The 24,776-nt window shown below is 32.1% G+C and overlaps 5 non-coding genes across 5 annotated transcripts; all 5 read left to right on the plus strand.

Annotated features, from left to right (window-relative positions):
• Nucleotides 1-4,232: 4,232 nt before the first annotated feature.
• On the plus strand, nt 4,233-4,320 carry Trnay-gua. The gene is given in 2 exon segments: nt 4,233-4,269; nt 4,285-4,320. It is a non-coding gene; the product is annotated as a tRNA-Tyr (tRNA).
• A 1,194-nt stretch (nt 4,321-5,514) lies between these two features.
• Nucleotides 5,515-5,600, plus strand: Trnay-gua. Its single transcript is given in 2 exon segments — nt 5,515-5,551; nt 5,565-5,600. It is a non-coding gene; the product is annotated as a tRNA-Tyr (tRNA).
• Nucleotides 5,601-5,905: 305 nt separating this feature from the next.
• Nucleotides 5,906-5,991, plus strand: Trnay-gua. Its single transcript is given in 2 exon segments — nt 5,906-5,942; nt 5,956-5,991. It is a non-coding gene; the product is annotated as a tRNA-Tyr (tRNA).
• A 188-nt stretch (nt 5,992-6,179) lies between these two features.
• On the plus strand, nt 6,180-6,265 carry Trnay-gua. Its single transcript is given in 2 exon segments — nt 6,180-6,216; nt 6,230-6,265. It is a non-coding gene; the product is annotated as a tRNA-Tyr (tRNA).
• A 545-nt stretch (nt 6,266-6,810) lies between these two features.
• On the plus strand, nt 6,811-6,896 carry Trnay-gua. Its single transcript is given in 2 exon segments — nt 6,811-6,847; nt 6,861-6,896. It is a non-coding gene; the product is annotated as a tRNA-Tyr (tRNA).
• The last annotated feature ends 17,880 nt before the right edge of the window (nt 6,897-24,776 follow it).

Genomic DNA, 24,776 nt, shown 5'->3' on the forward strand with positions numbered 1-24,776 from the left:
CATGGAGAATTGTAAAGAAACAGTGACCACGCCGATGGAGGTGAATTTTAGACCCGATGGTTCACAAATTCCGCTGGAGAAGGAATGTCCATATAGAGAATTAATCGGAAGCTTGATTTATCTTTCAGCAGGAACTCGTCCGGATATCACACACGCCGTGACAAGATTAGCAGCGTTTTGTGATAATCCTGGACAGATACAGTGGAATGCGGTGAAAAGATTACTTCGTTATCTTAAGAGGACAGCCGATTATGGACTGATTTATCGAAAAACAGGTAAGAGCTTAATTGGTTATTCGGATGCTGACTGGGCAAATTGTCCTATAGATAGGAAGTCATACTCCGGGTATGCTTTTTTGTTAGGAGGGGCTGCGATTTCATGGAAATCCCAGAAACAGAAATGCGTAGCAACTTCAACGTGCGAAGCCGAATATATTAGTTTAAATTTGGCGATAAAAGAGGCAGTTTACCTGAATAGTCTTATGAAAGAGATAGGGTTGCGCGATTTCGGGAACATAGTGTTGTACTGTGATAATCAAGGTGCCTTATTTCTATCGGAGGATCCAGTCTTCCACGCCCGAACTAAACATTTCGATATTCAATATTATTTTATAAGAAGTGTTTTAAGGGAGAATACTGACATACAATTATCGTATGTGTCTACCGAGGAGATGGCGGCGGATGTGCTAACAAAAGCTTTACAAAGACAGAAACATTACCGCTGCATCTCAATGTTAGGTGTAGATTAAGATTGCATGTCTGTATATTTTTGTAATGACTATTTAGTACATATTTGTTGTTAAATGTGTATGCAAATCAAGGGGGTGTATTAGAGGAAACTCTTTGGTAATTTGCATACATATTATATCGTCATAGTTCGTTATTTAAAGTTGGCGTTGCTATGGTCTTGTTATGTTTTTATATTGTCAATTAATTAATAAACTGGACTGCTGCACGCGACTACCGCTGCACACTTATAACCCAACATATTTATTATTTATTATTTATTATTTATTATTTATTATTTATTATTTATTATTTATTATTTATTATTTATTATTTATTATTTATTATTTATTATTTCTATTTATTATTTATTATTTATTATTTATTATTTATTATTTATTATTTATTATTTATTATTCATTATTCATTATTCATTATTCATTATTCATTATTCATTATTCATTATTCATTATTCATTATTCATTATTCATTATTCATTATTCATTATTCATTATTCATTATTCATTATTCATTATTCATTATTCAGTATTCATTATTCATTATTCATTATTCATTATTCATTATTCATTATTCATTATTCATTATTCATTATTCATTATTCATTATTCATTATTCATTATTCATTATTCATTATTCATTATTCATTATTCATTATTCATTATTCATTATTCATTATTCATTATTCATTATTTATTATTTATTATTTATTATTTATTATTTATTATTTATTATTTATTATTTATTATTTATTATTTATTATTTATTATTTATTATTTATTATTTATTATTTATTATTTATTATTTATTATTTATTATTTATTATTTATTATTTATTATTTATTATTTATTATTTATTATTTATTATTTATTATTTATTATTTATTATTTATTATTTATTATTTATTATTTATTATTTATTATTTATTATTTATTATTTATTATTTATTATTTATTATTTATTATTTATTATTTATTATTTATTATAATTTATTAATGACAATTACATTCATTAAATTCCTAACATATCTTCCTTTTTCCGTCCCTCTAAGTATCGGAAATCTAAACTTTTAGATTTGTATAAATATGAACAACACTTCAAGATTAGTTTGCCACTGAAGCTTCACTTCTGACATGTGTACTTTGTACACACACACTTTTTTTTATATATAGTTTTTTTTTAAAAGTAGGTACAGCGGGCAAACGGGCAAGAGGCTCATCTGATGTTAAGTGATACCGCCGCCCGTGGACACTCACAATGCCAGAGAGCTCGCGAGTGCTTTCTCAAATCAAGAGCGTTGAAACAGCAGCCATGAATGTCTTCACCAATTATTTTTCAAGATACTAAGGAGCTGCAAGCATAACAATAAAACTACTCGTAATTATTACGTGTATATTAATTGTATAATTAGTCCTAAATTACTAAATGATTATCATATTATGTGCAAAGCCAACGAGAGAACAAAGTCGAGAAATAAGCACGCGGGAAATATCTCCTAAATACATAATAAGACCGAAACTTATAAGTGAAAAATCCAACAGAATTAATTGACAAGCAGACGTGCGTCTTGAAGCGACGAGACGTACATCGCGAGTTAACTGCCACTAAATGAATTATTCGGCTGAGGTGGCGCCCTCTGTTGACGGAGTAAACTTTGCTAAATAGTTTCGTTCCCACTGCTATTATTGTTCAGCAACTGTCGCAGAAGTTCTCTGACGCCTGTATTCACTACATTGTGTCTGCCAGCACAAAAGACACCATTTATGCCTCAAACATTTTGAATGAGGATTGACGTGTTAAGAGATCTTGGTGACTTCAAAGCTTGGTTCAATACTGTATTATTTAATGTTCATTTGTTAATACGTAAACTTTTACGTATCATGGCTTATGTATGATTGAGTACTAAACTTTAAATAAGAATCGGCCTAATTACTATTTATTGTTTTAAACAAAAATGCGTTTAAAAATAAATCAGTATAATACAAAACATGAGGTCAAAAGATTACACGAATATTTTTCGATAACATACTTTTATCGATAAGAAACACGGTATTGTTAAATTGCATATAAATCACGTTGTGAGTTCGCGTTGCTTTCGCTCAAAAGCGGTAACCAATCAACATGAGAGTATAAAAATAAAACAAAAACATAAGTTGATATTTTTTTAAATTCAGGAATTAGATGGACACATAAACGTCACAATAAAAAGCAATAACCAAACCAAACTGGAAAAAGAATAATTTATAAAAACCATTACTATAACTTTCTTAGTAAAACTTTCCTTTATGTTACAAGAATAACCAACATCTGAATATAGTACCGGATTCCGGATCTCCAATTCCAAGTACGAGTGCTAAGCAGCTTACTTCATGCGGGTTTCCAATTAATATGTAAATGTAAGAATATTCGGGGTTATGATGCACCGGGGTGCAAGACGCAGTAAAATCCACTCAATCGTAATCTTGTAGATTACATGTCTGTACTCGAATTTAGGTTTGCATATTAAATAGTATGAATACTGAATATATTTAACACTATCTTTTGTTTCACGCGTGTGCTAGTTGAATATCTATGGTAACTCTATAGTTAACGCTATATAAGGCTGGGACGCGATTATTTCCTTCATTCGGAGGATAAAATTCGTGGTCCTAGTCTTTCTTCTTAGCGTGTCATAGAAGAGAGAAATAGAGCTTTAAAGTATGGTTCATTAAACCGATAGCTGTACTTAAATACGATATTTGAGTAATGCAACAACAACAAAATTTGAATATGAGCCCAGATTCCAGATAAGTTTTATCTTAAAAAATTCGGGTTTCTAGACTTTGGGGTTGAACTTTCTGAGGATTTTAGAAAATTCTATGGTTGACATTGACATTACGACACATATTATTAATTAAAATATATATAATAGTATCAATCGCTTATACGAGTACTGGGAATAAATAAGGCGCAACTGCGTTTCTCTGTGAATACAAAAGAAACAACATTTAAAGCCTATATTCTAGGTTTTATAAAATAAAAAAAATAAAAAATTAATACATCTTACATCTATTATGTCAAGTGACAAATTAAACATCGTCGATCAGACGGCAAAGAAGAAAAATAAAATATAAAAAGAGTTAGTATAGGAAAATATGTTTTCCTTGCATATATATTGCGACTCTTTGGGGTAAGCTTCAGAGAGAATATCGCATTTATTTAGTGTATATTTAAATACGATATATTGATGACGTTCACTTTCGCTTTTTGTAGAGTCTATTAATGCAGTTTCTCTTAATACGTACTAGTATAAGTAATACGATGTGAAATGTGTACAATAATCCTTAAGAAAACAACAGATTAGCGTTTCTTTACGTCATTACTATGAGAACATTTAAAATTCCTACCAAAACCTGTATATTATGTATCAGTTGCAATCTAAATCGTAACGCGTGACGTGTCAAGGCTGTTACCGACTTAACACTTGTTTATTAAAAAACACAGATATACCTTCGATAGCTCAGTTGGTAGAGCGGTGGACTGTAGAAGTGAAAGTTAGTCATCCATAGGTCGCTGGTTCAAATCCGGCTCGAAGGAATTTTTGCAAAAATATTCGAAAAAAGTCACAAGTATAAGTAAGGTATATTGAGCGGAAAGGTCTTGTCTATATACCTATTTTTGTTTTACATTTATATATAAGACGATAAGTTATTTCTTAATTTTCTTTAATTCTATATTATATTACTAAATTTTATTAAGAACACGCTGCTTACTTTGTACTTCGTTCTTAATTCCGCGTGTTACGATAGGACCACGCATTGCATTGCCTATATTTTTTTTATTGTTTGCAAATCATTACAAAAAGCGACACAAGAGTTACGCGTTCGTAAGGTCGGTGGTGGTGGTTGTAGATATGTTCGAACATATGTTAAATGAAACACTTTGTTTGAAGCTGGCTGTCAATTGGCTTTAAACGTTTAATACATGACTTAATTAAAATTAGGGGTGTTGGGACGCTGGATTAACAAAAAACTAACTGATCTTATTGAAGAGTTCCTAAATCTAAGAGACACTTATGTGTTTGAACATTACCGGGAACGAGATTGTTAAATTTTAATTTATGAGTGTGGTAAAAACTAAAGGGCTCATTTTGGCTTCAAGTGTGCGATGATTGCTTACATTTTGTTTACGCTTCTAATTATTAACCAACTATTATGCAACTGAACTAATGTTAGGTTACAAAACTCAAGCCAAAAGATTTTCTGCAATCCATTTTTTATTAATAGGTGAGTGTACTCTGTTTACAATTCAAAGCAACACAGTGCGAATCTAGTACCCTAAGATTAAATAAAACCTCGTAGGCACTGATACAGTTTGACGGTGCATTACGCATTTTTAATGTAGAAAAATAACAGAAATTATTATTAATTTAATGGTAATGTTCAATGTAACCTAGAAGTTTACATTGGGCGCCCTATGGGATCGTGCAAACATTCTCATCACTACAAAATTAATACACATATAATTCTAGTGTAATATTGTGTACACAACCTAGTCACAGAATTCAAAAGAAATTATTGTAATTAATAAATAATCAAGCTAATAATCAATAACAGAATCGTGGTTTTTTATATTTATTTATGGACAATTAACTAAATTTAACAAAAAATATAAAATTAGCTATTGGACCCAATAGATGGCGCTGTTAACAAGCAAATGTAATTTGGGACCTTTCACTTACGTATTTGTGTCGCGTTGTTAAATTCCAGTGAATTCATACAAACTCATATACCTTCGATAGCTCAGTTGGTAGAGCGGTGGACTGTAGAGTTTCAATTGGTATCCATAGGTCGCTGGTTCAAATCCGGCTCGAAGGAACTTTTTGTAACTACCCACAAATCATAAAGCTGTACTTTGAGAGATGTTAAAAGCATTTACATTATTATTATTATTATTATTTACTTAACACACTGGCAGCTTTTAATAAGCTGATGCGCGTGTATTATGAGATTTGGAGAAACTTATCCAATCTACTTTTAAAGAGATTTCAGATACATGAATTAGTTTTGCTGTCACAATCCATAGATGGCGTTATTAACAAACAAGAATAATTTCGGTCCTTTCACTTTGTATTACGTATTGGTGTTGAGTTGATATGAGTACATTTGTTTGTTATAATATACCTTCGATAGCTCAGTTGGTAGAGCGGTGGACTGTAGAGTTTCAATTGGTATCCATAGGTCGCTGGTTCAAATCCGGCTCGAAGGAACTTTTTGTAACTACCCACAAATCATAAAGCTGTACTTTGAGAGATGTTAAAAGCATTAACATGGATTAGTTTTGCTGTGACACTCTATAGATGGCGATATTAACAAACAATAATAATTTCGGTCCTTTCACTTTGTGTTACGTATTGGTGTTGAGTTGATATGAGTACATTTGTTTGTTATAATATACCTTCGATAGCTCAGTTGGTAGAGCGGTGGACTGTAGAGTGTTAATTGGTATCCATAGGTCGCTGGTTCAAATCCGGCTCGAAGGAACTTTTTGTAGCTACCCACAAATCAGAGAATGTATTATTTAGCTAGGCCTTCTCTTGCAGGAATCTTTTAGAGAAAACCACACAAAATATTATTTATAATTCTAGTACTTTGATATTTATGTACGATGCTTTTCGAATTGGATAAAAGTCAGACTCGTAACTACAGAATACTTTATTAATAATTATAGACTATGTATCTATGTAATATATATTTTACTATGTATTTGCGTTAAATACTGCTATGTAATAAAGCGTTCCGTCAGTAAATTTTACCTCTTAAGACAGGAGGAATAGATATGATCATGCTTTGTATTATGTGTTGTCTGTACTAACCTAAACAATTTTTGTATCGCTAGAAATTGAAGCTAATAGCTCTCCGTTTACCACCACTAAGCCACGATAGCAATCATTTAATTTTGGTCTGCAATATAAATGTATAACATATGCAATGTTTCACGTTAGGCAACAACACGATAAGTAGAGCACCTTTCACCTCATACGTAACAAGGTCCGTAATATACATAAAATTCGCACATACACGTACGCCTTCGATAGCTCAGTTGGTAGAGCGGTGGACTGTAGTGAAAGTGAAGTCATCCATAGGTCGCTGGTTCAAATCCGGCTCGAAGGAATTTTTCATTTTGGATTCATAGTGTTGAAATTGTAATTACGCGAAACTTGTGTTTCGAATATCCGTTACCCCAAAGGGATTTCGGGAGAGATACATTTTTGGGTCTTCTGTCATGGTTATCAATTTATTAAGGTGATAATACATAGTATATAAGATAAAATAATTTATCTAACACTCGCTAGTACCTAATGCGAAGATGGCATGTCTCAAATCAAACGACTTTTACAACGGCTTTTTTCAACACTAGACATATTCAATTCCCCTCACAACTCTTTTAAAAAGAGATATCCTTAAAACAATATGAGACATTAAATGTTACTGAATCAAGCCATAACATACGTCATACATGCATTAGTTATTACACGCATTCTGTGGGTCTATATTATTGTTTGGTCTGTTACAGTACACCTTTTAATTGGCATTTGGATTTATTTTGTATTATGCTTATGTGCTCCAAATAAAAAAAATCGACATGTGTCAGACAGAAAGCTGATCACCTACTTGTCTATGAAATAAAAATTATCAAAGAAACAGATGTTCTCTGAGGCTAAAACCCATATAGGGTTATAGCTATTATTTTTTATTACTTAATTATTTAGCGTATACGCCATCCCTGTCCCTTCTATACTTTCACATTTCGGCACAAAAGCAATAAATCTAAACCTTGAACCATCCAATTATTATTTATTATTCATAGCCTATAAATAAGCCAAGTATTTCCATGACAAATTGACAGGTATCATCGCAAAGGGCACCTCATAAAGATCAAACAAGCTTGTCAAATAATTCAGGGGTAGTTAGTATAAGGTCAAACTGACATTTCCTAAACATTTACGTTGAGGGCAATTCATAACAACAGGATACGGAATGTCACGTCACTATATAATAGCTAGTCTGTGGCAAATAGATTATATTAATTTTATAGCGGGCGTAACAAGTTTCAATAACTCATTTTTTATTTATTTTACCGCTTAAACATTTTTGATATTAGCTTCATTCTACAATTACATAGAAAAAATAATAATAGCAAAACTAGCAAATTCTACGGTCTTACCTTTTTGGGCTAGCATCAGGTAGATCTTATATCAAATTGAACGCCGTAGAAGTAGATTCCAACTTTATCGTGGCGTTGAAAATGTGCTAGTTCCTTGAGGGTAAAATATTTATAGTATAGATTTACTCCATACATGCTGCTCACAGAAAACTTGGTAAAAAACACAGATTGCATTAAAAATTTCAGACACTAAGAAATAAGGTTACTAACCTAAGTAAGTTTAATGAAATTATAATTGGCATAATTTCTTTGAGGCATCGAACCCTTAAAATAATATTATGTGAAATATCTCATACAGAAATAGATTTTATCAACGGTTATATTAGACTTGATAATTCCTAGTATTCAAACAGAGGTAAAAACAATCAGATATGAGACACGTTTCCCTAAAACAATAAACTTTTAACATAAAACGCTACGAAAATCTTTAAAACTGTCAATCAAGAATACGTCTCCTAATTTACGATGATACCAATTAAGTCAATCTTCCATTAAATCCCCCTTTCTTAGCGACTCGTCTCTCGCCTGTACTCGCATAAAATGCGCGAAAACCTAATGCCATTTCACGGCGGAGTAAACCTTTCTCTTAAAGTTAATGTCTATTTAAACTTGGCTTAAGTTAATCGATCGAGAAGGCTCTTAATTATGGGTTTATCTTCGAAGCAATGAAGATCGAAGCGGGAGGATTTAACTCAATTCGAATTAGCAGTTTTAGAAGTTAGCTTTAGACTGGGTTATTCCAAATTCAAAAAAGGGACGCCTTCTTTTGACAGCGTTCAAAAATTGACGGGATGTGTCAGCTGTCACAGAATATGTTACACAGTTTTAGTTCTAGTCTAAAATGATAATAATTATAAGACATTTTTTTTATCCAAAATCATCCGGATATTACTCTCCAACAATAATCCCGCACTATAAGAATACAAAACTTATCAATAACCTTGTAGGTCAGTGAACAAAAATCTACGAAAGATCGAGAACGATTCTGATCTAGATAAATCATTATGGTATTGCAAGAATAAAAGTGTACGGAAAATATTTTTAATTTTCTACTCAAGACTATATAAACTTAAGCACAGTTAACGAAGACATGGTTTGTCAGTGCGAATTAGCGTCAAACCGCTAACCTGCCGCCGCCATATTAATATTCATAATCGACGTTCCTTGCATGTTATTAAAGCGGTGGAGACTGGGGATGTCAAAATATTTATGTCAATTTAGGGTTAAATTTAACGTCTTATTGCAAGTCCTTAACAATTAAATCTCATTATTATTTTAAAATTAATTCTATAAAGTCTGATTTGAAAGAAAATAACAAGAAACTCCGATATAATTAGGTTTTTTCCATAATGAATGTACATTATTTTTTCTTCTTCTTTCTCACTCTTACACTATTTTCTTACAATTTATCTATGAAATAGAGGATATATGAAAAGTCAGCATCCTAAAACTTATAATAATGAAACATCATAAAAGTATCTTTTTTTAATTCTAGTTAACTGCAGAAGTGTGAACCGCATTTGTCCTGTCTTAGTTTATTAAAGGATAGAAATAAATTTAAATATTTGCTTTTCCATTTATTAATATAAAGAAAAATATGAAAGAAATATATTAATAAAATGTGACGGTAGAAACACGGAATAACCGTTAAGTCGTGTGACTTGCAGTTCGCGGCTACCCGTCGGGACCACAAACCCTAATTATCTCTGAAACAATACCGCACCTTATTTTTATCCATTTTGTGCTCAATCATAATTACCAGATCCATCCTCTGGGATCCTTTCTCGTGGAAAAATCATCCCCCGTAAATACCAAACGTATACAGACTAATGTAGGATTAAAACAAATTATGTTATTCTTATTATGAATATGGTCGATAATGAATTACGGTAAGTTGTTAAAAATTTAAAATTCGAATTGTATTAAGTTTTTAAAGTTATATGTGAAGCCATTTCGTAAAAAAAAGTAATTGTAATCGGCCAGGGCTTGATTATATATAAAAACTCGTTTTACGAACGAGCCCTATACGACACCGAGTAATGTTGGCCTAGTAGCTAGACCATGCGACTGTCATCCCTTAGGTTCAAGGCCCGGCCGTGCACCATTTCTTTTCGATCGTACGGTGAAGGAAAACATTGAGAGGAAACCGGCACGCCTTAGAACAAAGAGGTGAAGAGCTTGTGTCGTGCACAGAACAGGCTGATCACCTACTTCCCAAAAAATATCAAAGAAACATACAGAAATCTAAGGCCAAGACCAAGAGGTTGTAGCAATATTTTTTTTCAAAAGGGAATTCTAACAGTTCTGTCTTAATATTTCATTTGTAACCTAGAGAGACTTGATTCTTAATGAATAAATAAACAATTTCCGGTCGTTATTAAAACCGGCCGTAAAAAAGTCCGCCATTTTACGAACAGTATTTTAATAAAACAACGTTATTCGTTTAAACAATCTGTTTAAACTAAAATGCACTTCCATATGTGCTTTTGAATACAAACAATAACTCAATAAAAAAGCATTCGCAATTAATTACCTGAGTCTCGAATATTTATCTTTTTCCGCGCTGTAAATGCTTTGTGAAGCTGAACAATAGCTGCAGGGTGGTAAAGCTCTATAATTTTTTAATTAATTCTGTCGAAAATATCAAAGTCACCTAGTGAGCCGTCTACTAGAGTGGAATTTTATTAAACGCAACCTTTCAACCACATTTTTATAAAACTACAAGCGATATGTCCTGACTTCGCGTGCGTATAAAGGTTATAAGATACTAATTCCGTAGTACAATTGATCTAGTCAAAGTTGCTTTTGCAATAGGGAAACATTAGTTCACGAAAGGTCACGTGACCATTTCCAAAGAAATTTAGAAACTCTAGATGAGATATGAATACTATCTATAATTAATCAATCTGTGATTATTAAAAAAAACAAATACCATTTTCGGTATTTCATATTTATATCGGTATTTCGTATTAATTAATTCCTTTATCATATTTTTTTACACTTATAAATAATAAATCTAGACTGACGAATTGCACTGTTTGGCCTATGTCTGTCAAAATATGTTTACGCTGTGCTGAGAAGAGATAATGCTATTTTTATTCTTAGGTATTGATTTTTTATAAAGAAGATTCTATCGTAATCTGAACTAGAACAGATAAAACTAAATTGATTAAAAAAACACTAAATTACAACATAAAGCCGCATTTGTAAGTGAAAATTTTCGAGTAATAACAATTTAATCTTGCTAATAATGATACTTTACTAACAATTTTTTATGTATCTTTAGAGATTCAAGTGGATACATCGTGGTTGGTCTATAAATGCTTAATCGCAGTTCAATCTGTAATGAAAAAATTAATTCATTTTCCACTCAACTTCAAGTCGGCCCACTCTCTCGTGAAAGTTATTCTATTGGAAATTCGTGTCATTTCACTGGGGTGATCACGTGGCTTGGGAAATTACTGTGAAAATCACTCATTAGGAAAACCCGTAGGAAAACATGGACTTAAAAGATTTCCCGCTCGAGAACACTTGTTAATTAAAAGCTGAGTTGTTGGACAAAGTGAGTTAAAATATGGGTTTAATGATGCAGTTGGTTTTGGGCATACAATTAAAAAAAAAAAAAAGTACGATCGATTAATATGTCTCGACTCGACTTGTCAATAAAATATTTTAGAACGCTAAGTATAGAGTCTGTTCAGGGCTCACATTGCTCTTCCAAATTTTAATAACTAAAGATGTACACCGACCGCTCATAAGAGTACCATTATGTATGTGTGTAAGTAGTATTTAAGATGTTGTTTCATAACGATTTGAATATTGCTCTGTCTTATTCATTTCCCGCTTCCTCACAAAGTGGCGAAGCCTCCTTCTAGTACTTAAATATCGTGGTAAGCCTACCCAATAAGTTTGAGATCCCACCACCTTAAACTCTGTCTGTTACGTTAGCGGTTAGGGTCTCTTGGTACCAACATCCCGTACTTAGTACCTAGGGTTGTTAGGTTCTTAGGTCTCGTCCTGTCATATATTTACGTAGTTATCTAATACAGCTTGCTAATACATACACTACATATACTATAGATATCTCTTCTGAAATTTATTACAAATAAATTTAAATACACATTTCACAGTACATTGACTGAAAAGCTGTACAGAGTCTTACCTAACGGTATTATAATAGTACACTTTTCAATTAGAGCGGTGATCGATATCCTCTCATCATAGGGTGGCCGTTGGCCAAGATGCGAATAATTTAGTTAGACTAAATAGTCGAATGCTCAAAAATTACCTTTTTGAGTTGTTTAAATTATAAATTGGGTTAAATTATTGGTTTCTATAAATGAAGTTTGTTTTAAGTTACTTGAAATAAGTGATCATTACAATAACATTGCTAACGTAAACATCATTGGCAAGAAACAAGTTTCATAAAGATTATTATGGGGACAGCGTAGTATAATTTTAAGCCACATAAATTACTATTCTTTACGCTCTAGCCTTATTATATAACAAAACACATTCTCACATACACACACGCACACAAAAGCACCTTAGCTATGTATATAGCAAACACTTAAAATCAAAATAATTCATTTAATACCACAATCAAAGGGTAAATCGCCACCCAGTCTGGGTTTGATAAAATTTTATTACACGGACAATGCTCACTTAAAATTAGCGTTATTAGTCCTCGCTCATACAAATTGCCGCTTTTATCCGAATTTATTGAAGGTAATTGATTTAATGCGTCTCTTTGTTGGCGATTATCTTTTCTGTATAAATGATTTCAGCGCGTATTTCGACGGAAAGATTCATTAGGGTAGAAAGCTTGATTGTATATAGGTAAACTTATATATTATATCAAAGAGTTATTAAATTAAGTGATAAATTAATGTAACTAATAAATAATCTTAACTATAATTAAATTTTGCAACGTATACTGAGTATTTTTTAATATGAAACACCTATTTCCTTCATCATGGTTAGAGCTGATTTAAGATATATAACATATAAATTGTAATTGGTCAAGTAGCATCATTCTTTTTAGCTACGGTAAAATTTTGAAATCATATTATCAGTAAAATGGTACTGTACTTTTTCTATACATAGTAAAGGTAAGTATATTCAAAGGAAAAAATCTAACAATACAAGTCAATCCTAAATTATGTTCCGAGTGTTTACCAGCGGCAATAACTATAATTTCCGGTCAGTTCGAAATGTCCACTTGCGACGAAGGCTGTAATTAGACCAATTTGTGTAATTGCAACACTAGCCGCAAAATATAACCTGCAAATACTGTATTTCTTTCAATATTTTCATTTTATTCATGGAACTAAACATAACAAACAAATATATAGTATTTACAGTTTTCTTATACTACATAGTAATAATAAAAATAATTAAAAAAGAATAAAACAAATTTAAAACGTTTGGTCCTTTGGCAGTGTTCCTTTAACGCTGGCAGCATTTCCCTCCTGTATTACGATACTTATTCGTTGAGCGAGGAAAGCACCAGCTCTGGGATCACCGGTACTATGTACCAGGCGCTAATTTAACTCTTTAATTAGCGCCTGTGCTCTTGAAACCCACGGCTTAAGAGTCTCTACTCCAAAGGGAACAAAATCGAAGATGGAGGAAAGACTCTTATATTTGAGCCGTTCATTTTTCTTTCATTATTAATTATTATTTTTGTCATTATAATTAAGGACGTATTTCATATAAGAAGTTTTTTAATTAAGTTGTATTTGTATAAACCTTGTGGTTAATTAAATGTACAAATTCTTAAAAGTACGGCAACGCACTGGCGAGCCTTCTGGCAAAGTGTGTCCTGGTATCACTTAACATCAGGTGAGCCTTGTGCCCGTTTGCCCCCGTTATATAGAAAATTAAATTTACTCTTACGTTTGAGGTTTTGAAATATAAAAAACCTTGCAGAAATATTTATAAAAAGTAAGAATATAAAAGAATATATTAAAATAATTAAACACAATTCAAATTCCAATGTAAAATATAGTAAGATAAGAAAATTCGGGTGAAAATGAAGGAAAATCTCGCAGCATTATCTGTTCAGTTTAATTGTTGGCAGGAGTGCTATCTCGGCGTGTTCGGGGTCTACTGACTCGGATTGCGCCCAATAAAATGTTACAACCCCGTTGATAATGCTGTTTACGCCGCACTTTGTCACTTGTTTATATTGTACACTATGAGAGAGTTGATATTAATGTATGCTATTTTAAAACAACTTATATATATTCTCTCTTCTCTTCTTTTAGTGCCTCTCCATTACTGGAGGTTGGCTGTCAGTCTCTTGAAGTGTGTCTTGTCTTCTCCCTTAAGGTTTCATAAATATAAATCATCTTAATAGGTCAAAAAAGGTTAAAAAGAACTTTAGTCAAGTCAAATCCTTTATTTCAATTAGGCCTATTAAAAAGGCTCTTTGAAAGTCAAAAATTACGAGTTACACTATTTAAAAAATCTGTAAATGCCCCTTCCCAAAGGTAGTTTCATATGGAAAAGAACGGGCAAGAACCATTTTGTATTTGATTTGATAATTATTTAAAAAAATATGTGAAGACTGTAAATAGAATAAAAAAACTACTGTACTTAAATAAAATAGGCGCTTGGTATTATAAAAACAATGTAGCAGATAACTAAATTATTATGTAGATACATGGTGCTCACTTCACAAGTCTACAAATCTTTTTAAGGTCTATTAGTTTTCAAAGACACCATAGGAAACTGGCCAAGTTTCGGTTTTTTTAAATAAATCTTTACTAACAAATAGGCACTTAAATAAATGTATAAGAATTTATAGACACAAAAATAAAAATGCGTTTATTCGTGTTACAATGTTTAGAGACCCTTTTAAGTAAAAGGTCAGAGTTCCCAGCTCTCAATAACAAAACACTATTGATAAATCAGAATATTAATTAAAAATATTATATTATGATATTTTAATAAACATTAATTAAAATATATTTTAAAAAAAATACATTCTCCAAAAGTGTAATTTGTATAAATTCATATTTATATATTTACGTTCTAACGGCTCTGTTAGTACGAACTTTATTAAGTATTTGCTGTTATTTACACCACGTTTCCTATTTTGAATAATTTAGTTTAGGAAGGCATTTTCACGCACAACGTACAACTTACAAAACGACATACAAAATCTACATTTTATATGTGTATAAAACGTGACATCCTGTCATGGGATTGGCAATTCTTTGGAATGATTTTTTTTAGAAAATAAACAGGCATACAATTTTCATGTGTTTTTTGTTTAAATTAAAGACTTCTTGTAAATATAAAAACTACAAATGGAATTAATTTATTACTGTGTTTTTTTTTATACAGCACTGGACAGACGATGCCTAATTATCCGCCGCCTTAATGAAACCATATTAAACCGTCTAGGGAAATGGAAGGTTCCACTCCTTTGCTGTTTTTACAAGAAACGATGAACCAAAGAGTGCAGTGCGGCATCTGTGGATGTCAACAATGAACGGAGTGAAACTCTAGCGTGCTTCTAGATGAGCGTAGTTTGAAAGCGGATGACGGAATCAGGATGTGTATTTCCATGGAGAATTCTCAGTCAGTCTCAATCAGTAGTCAGGAAACTGAATGGCAAGTCAAGACTTGAGAGTTGAGAATGAATTGTCAAACGCTTAGCCAGCCACTAAATAGCATCCAAGGCACTCAGATGATATTTGGCAGCGCCGGCCCAGAGATAACTGCCGTACTCCACACACGAACGGACTTAAGCTTGATCAAGAATAGGAAGCTGTTCTGCTGAGAAAAATGGTCGGACTTTTGCCAATAAACCAACCTGCCACCTGCGCCTTAATAAACGTAATAATAAACGCCTAAAGCTGTTTTGTTAAAATGCGTTTCTAGGTTCAAATAATTCTATAATATATTATGTCGGAGTAATGGCGCTGGCATCAGCTGCCATTTTCATTATAATTTAATAACATCAAAGTCAAATTAGTCAAAAACCGTTAATATGGTTTATTTTATTTGTCAATATTAATAAATCTACAGATTAACAGACTTTTTGATAGTCTGTAGTAATATGTTGCTAATAAGTATAATTTTCAGAAATGGCTGACTGAACCTGAACAATAAAAAAAATCTAGTGAAATTCCATTTTATTTGTTTCGTTTGACGTGTCAGTCTTTTGTGAAAAAATCTCACGTACAACGAACGAAATGCGATCTGTATGATCCGCGAATCGTGATTTTCAAGTGTACTAGTGTAGAGGCAGGTTTATATCGATATAAACAATATATGCTGTGAAAATAATATTTCATTATACGAATAAAATGAAGTCACGGCGGGTAGGCCAAGAATCTATGCAGCTCGAATTACAGACTCTCCTCTAATCTTTATAGCACTTAATTATCCACCAAATCTTCCACGTTTCACTTCACTAGACTTTTCTTTTGCGAACTGTGGAATGAATCCCGGTGGGGGTCTTCCCTGAGAGATACGATTTTCAATTGTTTAATATACTCCTCCCGCAAAGATAGGCAATGCACCCACTAAAATGGCTGTCCATGGGCAGCGATATTGTTACGTTCTGAACTTTCAAATCTGGTTTAAGAGTGTATTATAACATTTTTGTTTAATATTTTTTTATCTAACAATACAACTTCTCAACCTTAGCCACTAGGGCCTTTCGACTAAGTGGATAGACTGATCAAGGATTCCTCCCTTTAGGTTACAGGGACAGTATACCATCCTTCCTCCTCAGTCTTGACAGTATGTTAAAGTATGCATAAAATAAAACTTTTCTACTGCCTTGAGATTCTGTAACTCACTTTTCGAACTCTCACAGCGGTTTACACAGCGGCGGTCGCGCTCAAATCAGTCGTAAAGCAGTCATTTTACGATTTGGCATTCTGATAAGGAGGGAGCTTGTAGTTTATTGTTTATTAGAATGCCAAATCGTAAAATGACTGCTTTGTAAACCGCTGTGAGAGTTCAAAAAGTGAGTTACAGAATCGCAAGGCTGGTATATTTTAGTCTCCGCACAATGACTATATTTAACGTCATTTTTATCTTAATGTTGGTGTTTATTCCTTGGTTCAATTACAACTTACCCTAACGCACAAAAAATCTGCCCCAAGCGAAAACCGCAGCTTCTAGCGACATTTGAAACAGCCCTAATATGAATAAAAGTGAAATAGGCTCTGTCAATAGTTGGGTTGGTATTTGCGAGGCAAACAGGTCCCTTCTGCGCGAGTTGGTACTCCCGCAATCGCGTCCCCTTGTCAACAAGCTTTTGTGCATTTTTACATTCAATCCTTTTTTATTTCCACTGTTCGGAAAATTAAACATATTACCAGTTATTTGAAGTTGTCGCTTGGGCTATTATAAATATTTCTGCATCTGTATCATTGATCTTTTTAAGTAGATAAGATTTCTGACACAATTTTTGAGGGCAGTCAACTTTTTTAAATTCACTATAGTAACTTACTATACAAGTAATTTACTATAGTAGCAATGTCAATAAAAATCGAATCAATCATAAGACAGGTTGAAAGTTGTTGTTTTATTAAATCTATAAATTAATTCCCTTTAATTGAATCTCTATAACATTTTTAATAACGCGTACCGTCTCAAGAAATATCAATTATATGTTCCCAGAATGAATTCACACAATCGACATTGTATGTTCTATGGAAATTATGCATAATTAAAGCATATGTCTCACTGTTACATTTAATTTTTTTATAATAATTACAATGATTGTTAAGATTCACAACCATCGCATTGGTGGTTATACCTAATAAGATAATTGTATAGTTTGTAGTTTGTGACTAAAAATATTAAATCCTATTTAAGCAGTTTTGTTAATAATGCGAATGGCATTATTAATAATGGCATACAATTTTACACGCTTACATATTTTCTTGACTAATAATGCCTCTATTAATTCATTACAAAGACGTACCTATTCTTACTGTATACATGAAGTATTTATTCTGTAAATCTTTGTAATAGCGATGTGAGGGTTCTCGCAATACACATTAGTCTTGTTACACAAAAACATTGAGGATTCAACAAAAACGTGCGCATTGTTTCTGAGCTCTGGTAATTTATCAGGTGTGTTCAAAGAAAATTCTAACAGACTTGTCCATTTTATGCTTCAATGCAATTCTTTAATAGCATTTATAAACCTTTAGTTATGGCCAAATATTGTCTGTATTACATTCGACTTTATTGGTATTTTCTCTTAATGATTGGGCTATAAAGAAGTATGATGTAAACCTGAAGCATGAAGTACGTTCCAAGGCCATTTTATTTCTTATAACTCCAGTTTTAGATAGTTTATAATCGTTGACAGAATAAGCGAGTGTTTTCATTTGTAGATGATAGATATTAAACCATTTAATATTATTTATATAATTTATTGCTATTAACAGATTACGTAAAACATATATCTGGATCCCGGGACTTCGCAGTTACAAGTAAAGTATAGAAAAAAAAGGGAGTTAATAATAATTGAATTTAAAAAAATACTAATTTTCGATATGTTAATACTAAAATAATAACATCACACGATATTTCCTAAATACAAAACCATGATTACCAAGTATAAACAATCTTATCTAGAAACAAAACTTCATATTATTGTTCTTTGTTAAATTGCGTGGGAACAACGCAGAATGCCGCGCGAATGCTCCCCGCTAACGTCTTGTTTCAAGCGAATGAAATATCTTAACGCGACTCGTAATGATCCTCATTTATTTCTCTCCCGAATCTCGCAATGAACGCTCCTAATTATTGCGTTTCCAGTAGGGTTATTAAGTTTTGCTTCGGTTAAAATGAGAAATGAGCGCATTCGTTTCCTCCTCAACGTGATATCTCGCGTGCCAAGGTCCTAAAATTTAATTCTGGATCAACGTTATGAGGGTATTAAATTAATTGCTACCCGGATTGTTAAGGGTTATTCCTTGGGATATTTGTTTTCAACTGCGTATAGATAAGCTTTGTACAACCTAAATTTTAATAATAATACTATAATTACGAAATAATTAATTATAATAATTTATTGTAATAAGAAATGTAATATAACAAAACAAATGCCACGTTATTCATTCGTACCGTCTAAGTTTTGACTGTGAGTCAAAGCTGCGTCACTGATTAGTTCAAAATTTGACACAAGTTAACTTTATATTTGGTATCTATGAGCCGTACTCTCTATTTAGGGCTAACGACTTGTTAATTTTGTTTATAACATATTTAAATTCTAAGGGTCTGTATCACAATGTACGGATAAGTTCTACATAAGTTCCAAATAAGCTATTTATGACTTATTGGTAGGATAAACACTATTGTTGCGTTTCACGACTGTCAGATAGCGCTATTCGTCACATAAAGTCCATCATAAGTTATGTCCGATGAATGTCAAATAGCACAATTTATCTTTCAAATAATTTATGTGTTGCATAGCTATTTGGTACTTTATCCATACATTGTGAAATAGACCCTTAATAAGTTTAACTATCCTATCAGATATAACTCTGAAAAAGTCTGTGTTCAGTCCTATACATTCAACGTCGTTAAATATTGTTACCATCAACATACGACAAAAAATGATATATCAATTTATATTTATAGTAATTTTAGATGGAGAAATTATTTCTTGATGACATTTCTGATAATATATAACTAATTAATACATAATACATTGAAATAAATACCTATTTCCTAACCTTAACATATAATAACTAAAATATATTATTAAAAGGAGTCCCTTTAGGCAAGGTTCCGAAGATACTGACAACGTATTTGCCAGCCCTTTGAATAGCTAGACAAAAAATTAAATATTCACTTATCCGAAACAACTATTTAAGAAATATAGCTACATAATATTCCACAAGTCTGTAGCTTGTTTGTATTTAGTATTCGAGACTTTGAGGCAATTTAGCCGTAGGCTTAAGCTCATACATATATTGTTTAAAGCCCTCGGCATTAACAAATTTCCAACTTTCCACTGATAACTTGGTACGTCTTAAAGTTGCTAAGAGGATTTACATACTTAAATGTTTGGATAGAAGACAAGAATTTATAAATAATACAAAATAATATTTTTAAACTGACTACGTATATACTTATATATTGATTATACTTTATTTAATGTTTCTCGACATTATCGTATTGGCATAGTCTGTAAGGATAATGTATGTATTTCTGTAATAAATTAAATAAATGAAAAATAATGACCTTTTCAAATCACTTAGAAAGTTATATTATTTCATTTGATGTTAAAAAATTCTACCTGTTTTAGAAATGGAACTTCAGTGTATTATTAATATACCGTGCTAAAGAGTGTTTCTAGATTATCGACCATGATTGCTTTGAAAACTGGAACTAGCCTCGCCCATAGAAAGACCGAACCTTTTAACCCATCAACAACATAAAACATAATTGGAATAATCCTAAGAAAATTCTAGAAGGAATTTTAATTTGTTTATTGTATACATATTTTTAACAATTCAATTGCAAATTACTGTAGTATACGAGTCACAAACCGTTCAAAGCAACTACACCAAGGTATTTACTAACGGAACTATGCAGGTGTAGGAAATAGTTTATAATTCGTGAGCACACATCGGTTAGTAGTTATCCGAAGCAGTCGTGCGATTCGTAGCCTCATGCTACGGAAGGGCTACGAAACTTGGAATTCGCTATGGATAGACAAAATTCCAAATTTAAAAATATTTCCACAGTTCACATATAGGTCAAATATAAGTCATGGCAAAATGCAACAAATTCTAGTTCGGGATATATTCATAATAATACCATAACTTGATTTATTGGGTTTCCTTAGTTAGGTTTAGGTTTAAGAATAACTTTATTTCTCATAAGAATTGCATACAAAACTCACTTACTGAGAAACACATATTTAAAACTAAGATTAAAAATTAGAATGTATGATGTAGGTAGGTACATAACATATGAAATAACAAAACAGAACAGCACCAAAAATGTGGGTAGACAATAAACTTGATCAGTCAACCAAGCAAAACACGGATGTTCGAAACAAATACAATACGTAAATCATAAATGTATAAAAGTTTAGTTTTAATTTTAAATGTTGTTTTTATAAAACCATTAGAACGGTTAATATTGAATGTTATATTAACCACGGAAGAGTATCTGGTCATCTACAACACAGGTATGTCGCTCATTACGGGACCAACGTCTATATAGCTACAATACAAATTAGTTTTTTATAGAGTATAAGAACATGTTTTTCGTCATGAAGCATAACTGAAACTTAGTCATACTTAGTTGTATCAACTATAAATTGTTATTAACTCAGTTCATTATAATATAAGCTAAGTAATCTCAGCGCTTTGAGTGGCCTCAACTCGAAATACTCGAATACCGCCTCAAGGCACGAATGCCTGGCAAGACAAACCGAAATCTTATCAAGCGTCCGCCATGTTGGTCTCGTTAATAAGCAAAACTGCACACAAGGGTCTCCATAACTTACCTGACGGCTGTTTGTGGAACATATTGCTCCGCGCCATGGGCAAACAGTTGTCCAATAAGTTATGGGCGGGCGTGGTTATAACTTTATTAGGTTTACACAATTTCTAATAGTTTGGAATTGATTCATTATGATTAAGGGATATTAAAGCTATGATTCGTTTCTTGGCACTATAATAATGGTTTGGGGTTGGAACACCTATTGTTCTGAAACAATATAACGTAAGCTATAGGTAAAAAAATGTGTTTTTTTTCATTTATGGAATTTACTTAGAACATAACAAGTTTAAATATGTCGTAAACATTATAATTTTTATCATTTTCTATAGAAACCCTTCGAAGTTCAAAGAATATATTTCGGTCCCTTTATTCGCGGTGTCATTGTTATTTTAAAATCCATAAAAAGTGAATTTATTTTCTCCCAAGGTAAATTAATATTAACACAAAAGGCGAGCTAATAAAAGGGAAGTCTTACAAAAAGTCTCGAAACATTGTTAAAGGCATTTCGTAAATGTGGCATTTTTCTTATAACGACTTGTGAATTCAACCCTTCAGAATAAAAATATATTTTTCAGTTAAATGTGTACAAGGGTTGAACGGAATTGCATCAATTTAATTTTGAAAGCGCTTTACACGAACGACTTGGACTCAAACAAATGCAGGGGTGATAGATCTCATGGGAGCGGTTTATTTCATACCAATTAGTTAGCTACAGGCAGTGGATTCGTCACGGATGAACAAATAACCCTTTCGAGTTTAAATGCTACGATTTTACTTTCTACGCGTGTTGTATTCACAACCACTTAAGACTAACTTAAATTTTACTTACACTAATTTGTTTGCAATACAAACTACTTTTTTATATATTATACTAGCTAATCCGGCAAACGTCGTTTTGCCATGTTTATCATTTATAATAAAAAATAGGGGTTGATAGTAAAGGGGTGAAAATTAGGGGTTGTATGTATTTTTTAATGCTGTATCATAAAAAAATAAAAACAAAAAAAATATCTAAAAAATAAATAAAAAAATTTAGGGGTGGACTACCTACATTTAGGGGGATGAAAAATAGATGTTGTCCGATTTTCAGACATACCCAATATGCACACAAAATTTCATCAAAATCGGTCAAGCCGTTTCGGAGGAGTATGGCAACGAAAACTGTGACACGAGAATTTTATATATTAGATTTTTATTTCAATAAAATTAAACAGAATATATACATACCATTTATAAAGGAACTTATTTTGCAACATAATAAAACATTGAACTTTAAAAAATAAGCATTAACTTAAACGAGGTGTAAAATTATTACCAAAATTTAATTGATAATTTTCATCTAACAAAAGTATTATTTCTTTTACTATATGTATGATAACAGTGCTAGTCTAGTGGCTTAAGCCGTATCTCAACCCTGATGTCGTAGGTTCGAATCACGGCACGGCAATGGATTTTTTTCCAATTAACGGTTGCTCCTGCGGTAAAGACAAATATCGTTAGGAAACCGACATGTCTTAAATCCAAAAATCGATTAAATGTGTCGGACACAGCTGATCTATAAGTCTACAAAATAAAAAGGCTCGAAGAAACGGATGCAATCTGAGTTCAAGACCCGTCTAAGGTTGCAGCGCCACTGCGTTATTATATAATTATTATATGTATGGAGAACTATGAGGGCGTTTCAAGAAGGGAAAAGAAACAATTCAAAGGAGGCTTCAAAAACAAACCCTAAATCAATAATTAAACAAAACTAAGGCAAATAAACCATAAAATTCACAACACAGAACAATCTCATATAATCTTCCTTCGCTATTTTTTTCAACTACCCTCAAAATTATAGTTTTCACGTTAAAATAAGTACCTATTCTTAATGGGTAACATTTTAGTAAATATTTCTGCATCATATGTGTAATCCAAATTTTTAATTAACACTAATTAAAAATTAACTAACTATACATAAAGCGTTTTTTCATTTTTGCCAATTTTTCTATTGATACAATATCACTATACAGTGAATTAAAATAGAGTACAGTGTTCGCAGGTGTTAAAAGATCCGATTTTGATTCCATTTGCGGATAAAAAAATATCGTATCGTATAAAAGGTACCACAAAAGAAGACCAACTTGTTCATCTAAACTGAGTTGGAAATCTGTAACAAAACGGCCATTGAGGCAAGTTCAGACAATAAACAAAGTCGGAGATAAGCGAGTTGCGACTACATTGTTCTGTCGGGAATCCGCGACTCGAGATACCGACGGAAATGACGTCATTATTAATACTATTACTTTCCTGGAAACATAAAAGTCTAATTTTGATTCCCCTTCAGGATTTTGTTTGTATCAATTAACAAGATGTACATTATATTTGAAGTTTTCTTCAGTTGTTATTGAGGATTTAATTCTTTTTTATTTTGTTTTACACTTTGTTAAAAAAGGTATTTTTTTTTCCACTTTTGCGCTTAATTATAAACATACACATACATATAAAAGGTACGTACATAGCTCATGTTTTATTATTAACCTTATTGTAATACAAGTCAAAATATTAAAAAAATATATTATGCAACGGGCCATATTTCCAATAAGCGATGGCATTCCAACCATTCTAGAGTGAAAAATTCACAGAACGAACTTTTTGTCTAGTCTATACTCTTGAATATAATAATTATTGGGTATGCTACAGCGCGATTGTAGTATTAATTGTATGAAATGGGCATCTAGTACAAGCATTATTATAAAACATATATCAAGACTGGCTCTGTAACACATAGCTATACCGACAGCGATTCAAACTCAATAACGCGCTTTTGTTCCGCGCGATCCCTGTTGGAAGGTCGTGATGTTGTCCATACTTGTCTATGATGCACTGCATTTGAATTTGTATTTATGTTCTTTTACTTTTGATGTGCGGTGTCATTATGTTTTATATTTACTCATATACAAGTAAACACAATGTTTTCAAGTATTATTTACGTTTTAATTAATTGCTATAGCCGCTAGTCCACCCTATCAATCCCAAGGCCCCGACATCAGGGCTACGGATATTGAGAGAACTACATCGAACTTGCATACAAAAACGTTAACGTATAGCTGTAGAAAGTTACAGAGTACGGGGATAGATGAATAACCGCGTCTTAACACCTATACTGGCTATACATAGTTTGACCATAGACGTCTTTCCAACGACACATATATTCCAATTAATATTATAATACTCATCTCAGAACCTCCCCAATACGACATCGAAAGTTCGTTAAAGTAATGTCACTATCGTCCTTCCCCTTTCCGCGTGAAAGGGACACAGATACATTCACAAACGTGTAA

This window comes from Pieris napi, chromosome 17 (genome assembly GCF_905475465.1).
Source record: "Pieris napi chromosome 17, ilPieNapi1.2, whole genome shotgun sequence".
In the NCBI taxonomy this organism is placed as follows: domain Eukaryota; kingdom Metazoa; phylum Arthropoda; class Insecta; order Lepidoptera; family Pieridae; genus Pieris; species Pieris napi.